The sequence below is a fragment of the Eptesicus fuscus genome, chromosome 7 (genome assembly GCF_027574615.1).
Source record: "Eptesicus fuscus isolate TK198812 chromosome 7, DD_ASM_mEF_20220401, whole genome shotgun sequence".
Taxonomy (NCBI): Eukaryota; Metazoa; Chordata; class Mammalia; order Chiroptera; family Vespertilionidae; genus Eptesicus; species Eptesicus fuscus.
In genome coordinates, this window is record NC_072479.1 from 23,099,510 (window position 1) to 23,115,934 (window position 16,425).

A 16,425-nucleotide genomic window follows, 5' to 3' on the forward strand; every position below is an offset into this window, starting at 1 on the left:
ACAACATGAAAATCAGGAGGGCACAGATGATCTGGGGAAAAAGACTGAACACTCCATAGGCTGAAGTACAGGTTTGAGGGCAATTAGAGAACACCTAACCTGGGAGGAAAAGGGTGAACTCAGCCAGGAAGACTATAGTTTAAAATGGCTTACATAGCCCATGTGAGAAATGAGAATATTCCGGGTGTGGCCAGAGGAAGCAACTGTCAAAATAAAGAGGAAGTGAATGTCACTGAGGTCGAACAGGCCAAGGAACTATCTAATCTAATAATAGACAAATATGCAAATTGACCGCACCTTCGCTACACCTAAACCACGCCCACCAGCCAAGCCACGCCCACCAACCAATCAGGACGAGTATGCAAATTGCCCCAACAAAGATGGCGGCTAATTTGCATATCAAGACTGTTGAAAGAAGCCAAGAGCTGCAAAGGGGAGTAAAGCTTCGAAGAAGCAAGCAAGCCAGGGGGGTGGGGGGAGGAGAAGGGAGGAGCGAAGTCAGGGCCGTAGGCGAAGGGAAACGTGGGCAGGCTGGAGGAGAAGGCGGGGCAGGCGGCAAGGGCGGAGCGGAGGCGGGGCCGGGGCCGAAGGGAAACGTGGGCGGGCGGAGGAGAAGGCGAGGCGGGCGGCAAGGGAGGAACGGAGGCGGGGTAGAGTGCAGCAGGAAATCCCATTGCAGGAATTTTCCTGCAATGGGAAAGCTAGTGATTTCATAAGAATCTCAGAAGCACGTGCTTACAGTTTATTTTAGCACTGTGGAGAGAAGAGTCAACACAAAATGACAAAATTTTTGAACATTACAAATAATTTAAGGAGCTTGTTCAATGTCATGTAGCTGTTTATTGACAAACACAGGATTTAAGCCTAAGTGATTAGTCTGCCTTAAGAACTTTTGACCATTATATTATACCACCTCTTATGGTAACACATGCCATTATAGTTGAATAATTTAACAAAATTATTCTAGGATTTTATATCCTATCTAATAATAGACAAATTTGCAAATTGACCATACCTCTGACACACCCACCATCCAATCAGAGTGAGTATGCAAATTAACCCAAACCAAGATGGCTACAGCCACAGAGAGCAAGGTTTCCTAGGTAACAGAGAAAGCCAAGCTTTCTGCCAGCCGTTGCAGGCTTAAGCCTCCACTCAAGCTACAAAGTTTCAATTATAGAAGGTAAACAAATTCAAACAAATGGCGGCAGAATGGAGCTTGAGAGAGCAGGCCAGGGTTGCCGCCGGCCACAGGGGAAGCAAAGCTTTCCGCACACCCTGGCCAGGACCACCCGCTTAAGGCAACAAAGTTTCAATTATAACCCCAACACAAATGGCTGCCGGCCTCTGAGGGAGCCCCAGGCTTGGCTCCGCTCCAGGCTACAAAGTTTCAATTGTAGAAGGAAAATAAATTCTAGATACCAGGGCCTCCGCTTGGGTTGCCAGGGGGCGTGGCCAGCCTGCAAACCACCACAGGCCCCTCGCTCAGGCCACCGCACACCCCAAGGGAACCCCCACCTGATACGGGATGCCCTTCAGGGCAAACCAGCTGGCCCCCACCCCTGTACCAGGCCTCTATCCTATCTAATTAAAGAGTAATATGCAGATTGATCATCACTGCAACACACAATATAGCTGCCCCCATGTGGACACAAGATGGCCACCACAAGATGGCCAGCAGGAGAGGGAAGTTGGGAGGCACCCGGCCTGCAAGGGAGGGCAGTTGGAGGTGATCAACCCTGCAGGAGAGGGCAGTTAGGGGTAACCAGGCCGGCAGAGGAGGGAAGTTGGGGGCAAACAAGCTGGCAGCAGAGTGGTTAGGGGGTGATCAGGCTGGCAGGCAGAAGCGGTTAGGTGCAATCAGGAAGGCAGGCAGGCAAGCAGTTGGGAGCAAGCAGTCCTGGATTGTGAGAGGGATGTCCGACTGCCCGTTTAGGGATTCGACTGCCCACCGGGATCGGGCCTAAACCGGCAGTCGGACATCCTTCAAGGGGTCCCATATTGGAGAGGGTACAGGCTGGGCTGAGGGACAACCCCACTCCGTGCATGAATTTCGTGTACCGGGCCTCTAGTATATATATATATAAATATATATATATATATATATATATATATATATACACACACACACACACACACACACATACACACACACCTACATACATATATATGTATATATATATATATATATATATATATATATATCTCCTTTGCAAATGATTATTAAGTGATTATTAAAATATCAGTTTAAATACAGTAAAATGTTCTATTTATGAAAAACTATAGAAGATTTTTGTGCTTTTTGCATGATGCGAATCTCAGAAAGTCCTTGCTCAGAATATTTTTGTACCCAGAAAAGATGGAAAATGTATATAAGCACATTGCAGAATTCAAAACTGTTAAGCAAATAGAACATATAATTTGCAAAATCACAGGGTATTATCTTGAAGTTTTAGTTTATTGTTGTACCAGTTGGAAAACTCTCACTTTCTTTGTGACATTCAGCTGAGTAAACAAAGTGCAAGGGTAGAGACACATTGTCAGTTCTTAAAGGTTTCTGAAGACAAGTTAAAATGGTCCTGGAATAAGATCACAAGAGTTAAATGACTAGCAGAAATGGCTTTTGCAAAACCCATCTGAAAAACTATCCATAGTATATGTAATGGTGCCAGGATTTGTTTCCAACAGGGCAAGAGCCCTGCCATAAATTTCATTTTCTGGCTTTCTGCTTGCATTAAAATTGACATAACAAAGCTGTTTGTTACTGGAAATATAGACTGGGAACACTGTCGAGATTGACAAGTACAAACATTGCCTTCAGAAAAATAAAAGAGAGATGGAACAAACATGATTTCTATACAATATTGGCAAAATTGGATCATAAACAGTCTTCATATAGTTAGGAGGAAAGGGACAAAAATGATTTGGTTGACTTAGAAGTTATGGATGTATTAAAATTGAGGATGGTGAGATATAGTATTAAAAGCATTGAAGATGTAGAATCAGATACAAATGAATTTGAATCCTAGGTTTGACTTTTGACAATTGGTTCTTTACTTATTTAAAATAGACATAAAATAATATGCACTTTACATGATAGTTGTCTGAGGATAAGAAGTGTATTTAAAATGCCTAGAATAGAGTAGGTGTTCAACAAATAAAATAATTATCATTAGTATAATTGATAAGATTATTATTTGAGGTTCTTAGACAAAAATTTGCTAAAAAGTTTTAGACCCTAATGTATCTGGAAGGAATATATCTATACTAATAAAAGGGTAATATGATAATTAGACCAGGTAGACCGGATGTCTTCCTGACATCCGACAAAGCCGAGGCAGCTGCGAGGACCAAGGAGGAGGGCCAGCAGCTGCCGCAGCCGGTAGTGGCAGCAGCAGCGGGGTGATGGAGGTGATGCCTTCCCCTGATCAGCCTGTTGCCTCCCACAGAGGGAGCCAGACTTCAGCTTAGGCCCGCCCCTCCCCCCCCCCAGTGCATGAATTTCTGTGCACCAGGCCTCTGGTGATAAAATAATAATAATAATAATATGTTAATGACAGAGTCTAGAATCTTGGCATACAGGTATTCATTGTAAGATTTTGTTGTTTAAAAATTTTTATACTAAAATTTTAGGAAAATATCTAGAGGCAGAAAAATAACTTGAAAATTTATTAGGTTAATATTTTTCTCATAATATCCCATTGGTTTGTAGAAAATGAAATACTAATCATAATACTAAACCCATCTAAATCTTTAAATGCAAATTTCTTCATTATGATGGAGAGTCCACTGTTCACCCATACCATTTTCCTTTCTTTTTGGGTACACTGACGGATTAAATTTTCCTGTTCCATTGAAAGAAAACAGAGAAACCATGAGACAATTTCTGACTGCAATGAGTGGAAATGACAGGTGTCACTTCCAGGCCAAAGGATTGCACTGTTGAGGTGCAGCAGCCTTCTTTTACCACCCCACTATTGTGAAGAGAGGAAAGTCCACATGCCCTAGGTTCTGGATGGTAGCAGGTCTGCCACTCTGTCAGCTCTCCGTGTAGTTCTCTGGAGAGTTATATGGGGTAGAGCTGCCCTACTAACTGGTATATGAACAGAGTGCATTTGAAAGAAAGTAACTTTATTTTTTTATATTAAGCCAATGAAATATCTGGTATTTGCTAGTGTAGCATAACTGTCTCTCCTTAATAACTTACTCCAATTTGGCATATTTTCAGTGATGTGAAATGATAAATGATAGAAAATTAGTGCTATATAAAATCAGTATCATATTTGCAATTTAATTTTTTATTTCTATCTAAATGATACATAAGCTTGGTAAAAATCAAATAGCTTAAGAAAAGTTTTCATTGAAAACAATGATTCTCTGCAGCACCCTTTCCATCCCATTCCAATTCTCTAGAAACAACACTTAAAATATTTACTGGTTTTATTTTTCTAATACAAATTATATTTCATATTTATAATAATTTTCTTTTCTCAATTTATCAACTTTAAGCAACCTATATTAACTCTGCTATAGATCATTCACTCACACTTATCTACACCCTTCTTTCTATATTTTGATAACTATCTTATTATTTGTATTTCTTAGCTTAGGTAATAATCATAAATTTAAAAACGTATACATCCATTTCTAGCTTCAACAACTCTAGAAGACCATCTCAACTTTTCTTTATATGCAATGAGGACATTAACATTTTAACCCTTCCCTTTATTTTGCTATCATGTCATCTCCTGTCAGATAAACTTTTATTTGGTGCTCAAATGCTCAAGTTTACATTGTCTTACTAGTAAACATTAACTATGCTTTCTGTGCATTGCCTATAAATTGATTTTAAAATGTGAAAATTAAAAAACAATACAGTTTGGAGTATAGTGAGTATATAAACATTGTTTATTCCTGAGTTGCAATAAGAAACAGATCCTCCTTCTCTGTATCCATTCCTAAGCAGATATTGAACCATAACTGATTAACCAGTGAATACATGTCCACCTTCTTTCTACTATGCCCATAGAGATGTTTGAAATCTGCCATCCACAGTTGACTTCCTCCTCCATTCTCTTTGCTGAAATAGATTTCATCCTTTTTAAAATGCTGCACAATCAAGCCTATGTGAGAGGAATGTGAGACAAATATGTTTAGATGAAATCTTCTCTATCCATTGCTAACCCATTAAAGATTTACTATTAGATAGCTGTTTGACATATTCTACCTGGAGTATGTTCATGAGTCCTGGGAAGCAAGTGTTAGGAGCAGGAAGGACAAGTGTGTGGTACAGTATCAAGAAGTGGGGACTTGTATTGGTAAATATGTTGCTAAGAGATATGTCTTGATATTTTGCTGCCCATGAATTCTTCTAAGATTTTTATTGTTTCCCATCTTACACTTAAGCCTTTTATCCATTTTGAGTTTATTTTTTGTGTATGGTGTAAGTTTAATGTTTGCATGTATCTGCCCAATTTCCTAGCACCATTTATTGAAGAGACTGTCTTGACTCCATTGTATGCTCTTGCCTCCTTTGTCAAATATTAATTGTGCATAATGGCTTGGGTCCATTTCTGGGTTCTCTGTTCTGTTCCATTGGTCTATATGTCTGTTCTTGTGCCAGTACCAGGAATTTTTGAGAACAGTGGCTTTGTAGTATAACTTGATATCTGGTATTGTAATTCCTCCAACTCTGTTCCTCTTTCTCAGGATTTCTGCAGCTATTTAGGGTCTTTTTTGATTCCATATAAATTTTTGGAGAGTTTTTTCTAGGTCTGTGAAATATGCCATTGGTATTTTCATAGAGTTCTTTATAAATATATTTTTATTGATTTCAGAGAGATGTGGAAAGGGAGAGATAATGATTAGAGAGAATTATTGACTGGCTGCCTCCTGCACACCCTAATGAAGATCGGGCCCACAAACCGGGCATGTACTCTTGGCTAGAATCAAACCTGGGACCCATCAGTCAACAGGCAGACGCTCTATCCACTGAGCCAAATCAGCTAGAGTGTCATTGGTATTTTAATGGGGATTGCATTGAATCTATAGATTTCTTTGGGTAGTAGGACAATGGAAACTAAGGATACAATAAACAAATGGGACTACATCAAAATAAAACGCTTCTGCACAGCAAAAGAAACTATCAATAAAACAAGAGAGCCCATTGCATGAGAGAACATATTTGCCAACTTAACAAAAGGGAGATAAATAATGCAGTCAAAAAATGGGTAAAGGACCTAAATAGACACTTTTAAAAAGTGGACATACAGAAGGCCAAGAGACATATGAAAACATGCTCAAAGTCACTAAGCATCCCAGAGATGCAAATCAAAATGGCAATGAGGTACCATCTCATACCTCTCAGAATGGCTATCATCAACAAATCAACAAACAACAAGTGCTGGCAAGGATGTGGAAAAAAAGGAACTCTTGTGCACTGCTGGTGGGAATGGAGACTAGTGCAGCCACTGTGGAAGATAGTATGGAGTTTCCTCAAAAAATTAAAAATGGAACTCCCATTTGACCCTGTAATCCCACTTCTAGGACTATATCCAAAAAAAAAAACAGAAACACCAATCAGAAAGGACATATGCACCCCTATGTTCATAACAGCACAATTTACAATAGCCTAAGGGCCCATCAGCAGATGAGTGGATTAGAAAACTGTGGTACATCTATATAATGGAATACTATGCTGCTGTAAAAAAAAGAAGGAATTCTTACTATTTGTAACAGCATGGATAGACCTGGGGAGCATTATGCTAAGCAAAATAAGGAGAAAGATAAATATCATGTGATCTCACTCATATGTGGAATCTAATAAACAATATAAACTGATGAACAAAAATAGATCCAGAGACATAGAAGCATCCAACAGACTGTCAAACCTCAGAGGGAAGGCAGGGGAGGGCTGGAGGTGGGGGCTAAGAGATCAACCATAGGACTTCTATGCATGCATATAAGCATAACCAATGGACACAAACAGTAGGAGGGTGAGGGCCTGTGCTGGGGAGAGGAAGCGGGCTGGGAGAGATCAGTGAGGGAAAAAGAAGACACATGTAATACTTTCAACAATAAAGAATAATTTTAAAAAAGATTTAAATAAATAAATAAACAAGTGAATGTTCTTTGGGGGAAAAAAAAGGAGTCGGGAGTTACTAGTAAAGGTGTAGGTGCATGGAGTAAAGTTGAAAAGGAGCTACAGCAGAAGGGAAGGGAATTACACATGGTCCCCTGAGTCACTTGACTGAGGTGACTAAGTCTGAGTGACCTTTGACTGCATTTCAGCTTGCAAGTATAAGGATAGATACTGATGCCTGTCTCTGATTGCCCCTAATCACTCGCCTGCCTGCCTGATTGCCCTAACCACTCTCCTGCCTGCCTGATTGCCCCTAACCCCTGCCTGCCTGATCACCCCTAACCACTTTGCCTGCCTGCCTGATCACCCTAACCACCTCTGCCTGCCTGATAGACTCTAAGCACTTTGCCTCCTAATTGCCCCTAAACACCTCTGCCTGCCTGATCACCCCTAACCACTTTTCCTGCCTCCCTGATGGCCCCTAACTGCTCTACTGCCTACCTGATATTCCCTAACCACATGCTGGGAGGTCACCGGCCAGGGTGAGGGGCCGTGGTCATTCTGGACTCTGGTTGTTCTGGTCGTTACACCATTTTGGTCACTGGGCTTTTATTATATAGGATGATTGGCAGATGTACTTTGTTTGTCAGGGTTGCCATAACAGAACACCACAGACTGGGTAGCTCAGACAACAAAAATTTATTTTCTCACAGCCCTGGAGGCTAGAAGTCTAAGCCAAGAGTGTTGGCAGGTTTGGTTTCTCCTGAGCCCCTTTTCTTTGGCTTGCAGATGACCGCTTTCTCTCTGGGTTCTCACGTGGCCATTCCTCTGTGCACACAAAACCCTGGTGTCTCTCAGTGAGTTCAAGTTTCTTCTTCTTACACACACCAATCAGATTAGATAAGGATTTATCCTTTAAAAAGCCTAATTTTAACTTAATCACCCCTTAGAAGATTCTGAGGTACTGGGGATTAGGGCTATCTATCTATATATATATATATATAAAGAGGTAATATGCTAATTGGTCCTAATGGTGCGCCAGTCACGACCGGTCAACAGGCAGGAGCTGCTGGGCGGGGATGGGGGTGGAGACATCAGCCCACAGAGCAGGCATGTGCAGGCCTGCCCAGTTCTCATGTCATGCTGCCTGCATGTGTCCCCACCCAGCATTGATTTGAGGCTGCCTACCTGCATCCCTGACCTGGGACATGGTGCTGCCTGCCTGTGTCCCTGACCTGGAACATGGCGGCACCTGCCTATGTCCCTGACCTGGAACATGACGCTGCCTGCCTGTGTCCCTGACCTGGAACATGACGCTGCCTGCCTGTGTCCCTGACCTGGAACATGGCGCCGCCTGCCTGTGTCCCTGACCTGGAACATGGCGCCGCCTGCTTGTGTCCCTGACCTGGAACATGATGCCACCTGCCTGTGTCCCTGACCTGGAACATGACGCTGCCTGCCTGTGTCCCTGACCTGGAACATAGCACTGCCTGCATGTGTCCCCACCCAGCGTGACATGACACTGCGGGGGGGCCGGTCTTGACAGGTATGTGGCCAGCTGGGTCTGGGTCTTGCCCAGTGGGGGTGGGGCCAGCCAGATCTGGGTCTCAAGTGATTTTGAGGCCTGCACAGGTGTGCGGGGATTTGACTCTGTGTCATGTGGAGTGCCCCAGAGTCTGACAGGAGGGAGGAGGGAGCCTGATACCACCCAGGACCCACACAGCACGGCACCTGCACCCAGGGCCCACACAGCAGGGCGGCAGGAGCCCCATCCTTCACAGAATTGGCCATTGGTCTGCTTGCTGTCAGCAGCCTGACAGCCAGGAATCCCATTCACCCGCACCTCAGACCCTGACAGCAGGGAGGTGGGAATATGTCTAAAGGCCAACTATTGGCACAAAATACCTCTGAAGCTGAAAAAAGCCATTGCTGGCTACACAATGTATCTGTAGGCCAACTATTGGCACAAGGTATCTCTGCAGCCAAAACAAAGCGTCATTGTCAACAGAATATGTCTGAAGACCAATTATTTGCACAACGTACCTCTGAAGCCCAAAGCCGATATCAGGGACAGAACGTATCTGAAGAGCAACTATTGGTACAACGTAGGTCTGCAGCTGAAAGAAGCAGGCGTCATTGACAGAAAATGTCTAAAAACCTATGAATCTCTGAAGCTGAAGGAAGGCAGCGTCAGCAACAGAATGTATCTGAACACCAAGTATTCCAATGGCCTCTGAAGCTGAAAGAAGGCTGTGGCATTGACAAAATATGTCTAGAGAACAGTCACCAACAAGTACTCCCAATACTAGTAGGAACTGCCTTCACAGAGAAAATAGAGTAAATGAGGATGCAATTATCAAACATAGTTGTGGTGGAATGACTGTTACATGTCAATTTTGCCTATCACTAAATTTCTCCAATGAAAAACTATCTGATGGAAAATTTACTTGATGTTGTAGCAAAGGTAAAGTTTGTCCAAATGATATACATTTTCCAGAATACCCAGCATATTTTAAAAAATTATTGATAAATGAAGATTCTGACAGTAAAAGTTTCATGGAAAATATTTGTTCAATAAATAGTTCTTTTGCTTCCATGGCTGCAAATATTGCATCACCATCAGGATATGGGCCATACTGTTTTAGAATACATGGACAAGTTTATCACCATACTGGAACTTTACATCCTTCTGATGGTGTTTCTCAGAAGTTTGCTCAACTCTATATTTTAGATATGGCCGAAGCAACAAGTAAAAGATTAGCAATGCCAGAAAACGAAGGTTGCTCAGAAAGACTCATGATCAACATCAACAACCTCATGCATGAAATAAACCAATTAACAAAATTGTACAAGATGCTACATGAGGTATAAAAGGAAGTCCAATCTGAAGCAGCAGCGAAAGGTATTGCTCCCACGGAAGTAACAATGGTGATTAAATACGATTGTAACAGTGATCTGGGTAGATATAATTCTCCCCGTGTAACCGAGGTTGCCGTCATATTCAGAAATGAAGATGGAGAACCTTCTTTTGAAAGGGACTTGCTCATTCATTGTAAACCAGATCCCAATAATCTGAATGCCACTAAAATGAAACAAATCAGTATCCTATTTCCTACATTAGATGCAATGATGTATCCTATTCTTTTTCCACATGGCGAAAAAGGCTGGGGAACAGATATTGCATTAAGACTCAGAGATGACAGTGTAATTGACAATAATACTAGACAACATGTAAGGACACGAGTCACACAAATGCAGTATTATGGATTTCATCTCTCTGTCTGGGACACGTTCAAACCTTTTCTAAATGCAGGAAAATTAACTCAATAGTATATTGTCGATTCATATTAAAAAATGGAGGCCAATCAGATAAATTTCATTAAAGCAAACCAATCTAAGTTGAGAGTTGAAAAATATAGTGGTATGATGGATTATCTCACATCTAGATCTGAAAATGACAATGTGCCAATTGGTAAAATGATAATACTTCCATCATCTTTTGAGGGTAGCCCCAGAAAGATGCAGCAGCGATATCAGGATGCTATGGCAATTGTAACAAAGTATGGCAAGCCCAATTTATTCATAACCATGACATGCAACCCCAAATGGGCAGATATTACAATTTACAACACTGGCAAAAAGTTGAAAACAGACCTGACTTGGTAGCCAGAGTTTTTAATGTTAAGCTGAATGCTCTTTTAAATATATATGTAAATTCCATTTATTTGGCAAAGTAATAGCTAAAATTCATGTCATTGAATTTCAGAAATGCAGACTGCCCATGCAGTCTATTTACTAATATTATTGATATTAGTAAATCCAAATTATGAACAGAAGATGACATTGACCGTAGAGTTAAGGCAGAAATTCTGGATGAAGACCAGTGTCTGCGACTTTTTCAAATTGTAAAATCAAATATGGTACATGGACCGTGTGGAATAAGAAATCCAAATAATACATGTATGGAAAATGTTCAAAGGGATATCCAAAAGAATTTCAAATGTGACCATTGGAAATATTGATGGATATTCCAAATATAAGCAAAGATCTGGTAACACCATGTCTATTGGAGATAAAGTTGTCAATAACACTTGGATTGTCCCTTATAACCCATACTAGAGGCCCGGTGCATGAAATTCGTGCACAGGGGTGGGGTGTCCCTCAGCCCAGCCTACACCCTCTCCAATCTGGGACCCCTCAAGGGATGTCCGACTGCCCGTTTAGGCCCGATCCCTCGGGGGATCGGGCCTAAACGGGCAGATGGACATCCCTCTCACAATCCAGGACTGCTGGCTCCCAACTGCTCAACTACCTGCCTTCTTGATTGCCCCTAACCGCTTCTGCCTGCCAGCCTGATCACCCCTTAACCACTCTCCTGCCAGCTTGATTGATGCCTAACTGCTCCCCTGCCAGCCTGTTTGCCCCTAACTGCCCTCCCCTGAAGGCCTGGTTACCCCTACTTGCCCTCCCCTGCAGGCCTGGTCCCCCCCAACTGCTCTCCCCTGCAGGCCTGGGTCCCTTCCAACTGCCCTTCCCTGCAGGCCTGGTCGCCCCCAACTTCCCTCCTCTGCCGGCTTGGTCAACCCTAACTGCCCTCCCCTGAAGGCTTGATTGCCCACAACTGCCCTCCCTTGCAAGCCTGGTCCCTCCCAACTGCCCTCACCTGCTGGCCATCTTGTGGTGGCCATCTTGTGTCCACATGGGGGCAGGATCTTTGAACACATGGGGGCAGCCATCTTGTGTGTTGGAGTGATGGTCAATCTGCATATTACTCTTTTATTAGATAGGATAGAGGCCTGGTGCATGGGTGGGGGCCGGCTGGTTTGCCCTGAAGGGTGTCCCAGACCAGGGTGGGGGTTCCCTTGGGGCATGGGGTGGCCTGGGCGAGGGGGCCTGTGGTGGTTTGCAGGCCAGCCACACCCCCTGGTGACCCAAGCGGAGGCCCTGGTATCTGGGGTTTATTTATATTCTACAATAGATACTTTGTAGCCTGGAGCGGAGTCAAGCCTCCTGCTTGCTCCGTGGCAGCAGCCATTTCTGTTGCTATTTATTTATCTTCTATAATTGAAACTTTGTAGCCTTAAGTGGAGGCCTGGGCCGGCCAGGGTGTGTGGAAAGCTTGGCTTCCTCCATTGCCAGGGGCAACCCTAGCCTCTTGCTCTTTCCAGCTCCGTGGCTGTTGCCATTTCTGTTTGGATTTATGTATCTTCTATCATTGAAACTTTGTAGCCTTGAATGGAGGCCTAGGCTGGCAAGGGCAGGCGGAAAGCTTGGCTTTCTCCATTGCCACAGAAGCCCAAGCCTCCCTCCTGCTCTCTGTGGCTGTAGCCATCTTGGTTGGGTTTATTTGCATATTCGCTCCTGATTGGCTGGTGGACATGACTGGTGGGCGTGGCTGGTGGGTGTGGCTGGTGGGCATGGTTTGTGGGTGCAGTGGAGTGATGGTTAATTTGCATGTTTTTTATTAGATAGGATTTGTGCCTTAAATATAACTGTCTTATAAACATTGAAGTCTGTGCATCGATTAAAAGTGTCAAATATTTATTTAAATACATCTATAAAGGGCACGATTGTGCAAATATTCAAATTTATGAAAAAAATATTATCAATCATGACGAAGTACAAGACTTCATTGACTCCAGGTATGTGAGCGCTCCTGAGGCTGTTTGGAGACTTTTTGCAATGCGAATGCATGACCAACCTCATGTAATCACAAGATTTACTATTCATTTGCCAAATGAACAAAATTTGTATTTTCATACCGATGATTTTGCTGAAATTTTAGATAGGGCTAAAAGGCATAACTCAACTTTGATGGCTTGGTTCTTATTGAAAAGAGAAGATTCTGATGCACGTAATTATTATTATTGGGAGATTCCACAGCATTATCTGTTTAATAATTCTTTGTGGACAAAATGCCGAAAGGGTGGGAATAAAGTATTAGGTAGACTGTTCACTGTGAGCTTTAGAGAACCAGAACAATATTACCTTAGATTTTGCTCCTGCGTGTAAAAGGTGCGATAACTTTTGATGATCTGCGAACTGTAGGAGGTATAACTTATGATACATTTCATGAAACTGCTAAACATCGAGGATTATTAATCAACACTATCTGGAAAGATACGATTGACGATGCAATCATCCTTAATATGCCCAAACAACTACGGCAACTTTTTGCATACATATGTGTGTTTGGATGTCCTTCTGCTGCAGACAAATTATGGGATGAGAATAAATCTCATTTTATTGAAGATTTTTGTTGGAAATTACACCAAAGACAAGGTGTCTGTGTAAACTGTGAAATGCATGCCCTTAAAGAAATTCAAGAGGTATGCACATTGCATGGAATGAAATGTTCACATTTCAAACTTCCAGACTATCCTTTATTAACGAATACAACTACATGTGATGAATCATACGAGCAACAACAGGCAGAGGTTTTGATAAATTCTCTGAACGATGAACAGTTGGCGGCCTTTCAGACTATAACTTCAGCCATCGAAGATCAAACTGTACACCTCAAATGCTTTTTCTTGGATGGTCCAGGTGGTAGTAGAAAAGCATATCTTTATAAAGTTTTAATGCATTATATTAGAGGTCATGGTGGTACTGTTTTACCCACAGCGTCTACAGGAATTGCTGCAAATTTACTTCTTGGTGGAAGAACCTTTCATTCCCAATATAAATTATCAATTGCATTAAATGAAACTTCAATTTCTAGACTCGATATAAACAGTGAAGTTGCTAAAACCATTAGAAAGGCCAAACTTCTCATTATTGATGAATGCACAATGGCATCCAGTCATGCTATAAACACCATAGATAGATTACTAAGAGAAATTATGAATTTGAATGTTGCTTTTGGTGGGAAAGTTCTCCTTCTTGGAGGGAATTTTCGACAATGTCTCAGTATTGTACCGCATGCTATGCGATCAGCCATAGTACAAATGAGTTTAAAGTACTGTAATGTTTGGAGATGTTTCAGAAAGTTGTCTCTTAAAACAAATATGAGATCGGAGGATTCTGCTTATAGTGAATGGTTAGTAAAACTTGGAGATGGCAAATTTGATAGCAGTTTTCATTTAGGAATATATATTATTAAAATCCCCTGTGAAATGATTTGTACTGGATCTATTATTGAAACTACCTTTGGGAAATAGTATATCTACAGGTAATATTAAAAATATAACTAAACGTGCAATACTTTGTCCAAAAAATGAGCACGTTCAAAAATTAAATGAAGAAATTTTGGATATACTCGATGGAGATTTTCACACCTATTTGAGTGATGATTCCATTGACTCAACAGATGATGCTAAAAAGAAAAATTTTCACATCGAATTTCTCAATAGTATTACTCCTTCAGGAATGCCATGTCATAAATTAAAATTGAAAGTGGGTGCAATCATCATGCTACTTAGAAATCTTAATAGTAAATGGGGTCTTTGTAATGGTACTAGATTTATTATCAAAAGATTACGACCTAACATAATCAAAGCTGAAGTATTAACAGGATCTGCAGAGGGAGATGTTGTTCTGATTCTAAGAATTGATTTGTGCCCATCTGACACTGGCCTCCCATTTAAATTAATTCTAAGACAGTTTCCAGTGATGCCAGCATTTGCGATGACAATTAATAAATCACAAGGACAAACTCTAGACAGAGTAGGAATATTCCTACCTGAACCCGTTTTCGGACATGGTCAGTTATATGTTGCTTTCTCTCGAGTTCGAAGAGCGTGTGACATTAAAGTTGTAAATACTTCATCACAAGGGAAATTAGTCAAGCACTGTAAAAGTATTTTAATGCTTAATGTGGTATACAGGGAGATATTAGAATAAGTTTAATCACCTTTTCAGTCATTGTTTGCATAACTGTTGTTTTTATATCATGTTTTTTCATATCATGTTTTTGTTGTTTTCATATCATGTTTTTGTTGTTTTTATATCATGTCTTTGCTGTTGTATCATTTTGTTATTGTTTATTTATTAATAAATTTATATATTATTTTCATATACATTTTACTAATTTCCTTTCATCTCTAACATTTCTATTATAGAGAAAGGGCAAATAGCAATATTAAAATATTTCCTCTAATTAATTCCCTTTTAATGTGCATGAATTTTGTGCACCAGGCCACTAGTACAATCCATAACAGTACTTATTTGAAAACTTAGTGTTTCCTTTTCTTAACTTTTGAAGTATTTTATGTAGTAACTAGTAAAAGTACACAATAATAGGTTATATGAGTATTTCCTCCACATTTTACCATTAATATTTAATAATATACACAGACATTCACTGAGTGGCCTGATTATTATGATCTCTGAATGCATAATAATCTGGCCACTCATTGTATATACTGGATGCTTTTAGTGTGTAGAGGCAAATCTGCTGGCAGTGCTGTAGCTATAAGGTTGATTCAATTGGTTCATAAAAAGTTTAAATGCAAGACAGCCCAGAAAAAGCAAAACACACCAATCACTACGAAATTCAATCCTTTGTTATCACCCCTTCAAAATAATCCATCTTTAAATAAACATAGATGGTTTCTGACAGAAATAAAACTAGTGAAGCATTGTCTAAAACCAGTTCATTGCCTGGAAAATGAGAGTTTTCACTCTCAGAATCTAAGCAAATAAACTTTACAAAGACTGAATGCTTGAAGTAAATTATCAGCAATACTAAATGACCAAATAGTTCAAGAATTTCTAAGCTCTCTGACAGAATTATTTGGTCCTCAGTAATAATTCCAAATGTTTGTGGAAAGATCTCAACAGAAGAAAATAAGGATTGCCACATCAAAGCTTCTGTGTTTATAAAAGAAACAGCTGTGACTAAAGAGCCTGAAGGCAATGAATTAATATTCCAAGTTATCTTTCTGAAATTGAGTTATGAATTTAAACATTTCACAAGAAAATAATCCCACACCGAATTGAAATGATCTTTACAGATGCCATAAGTTGTATACCATTCCACTCTGTAATTAAATCCCACATAATTAGTTCAGAAATTTTATGCCAAAACAGTGTTATAATTCTACTAAACTTAAATTGTGTACAGTGGTAAATGAGAATAAATGTTCCAAAACGATAGTTCATTTAGCATGTACACACACACACACAAGAATCAAGCTAATGCAAAATCTGGAAATAATTATATCATCTTTTTATTGGCAAACCCAAAGGAAAAGTTCACAAGAAAACTAGTTTTACATTTAATTTCTCATGTTTCATGCACACATACACAAAATAAATGCTTGCAAAAAATGGTCTCTATGTATCTTGTGTTGCAATCAAAAGATTGCTTAGTCTATGAACATATTGTAAAAATGGCCAAATAT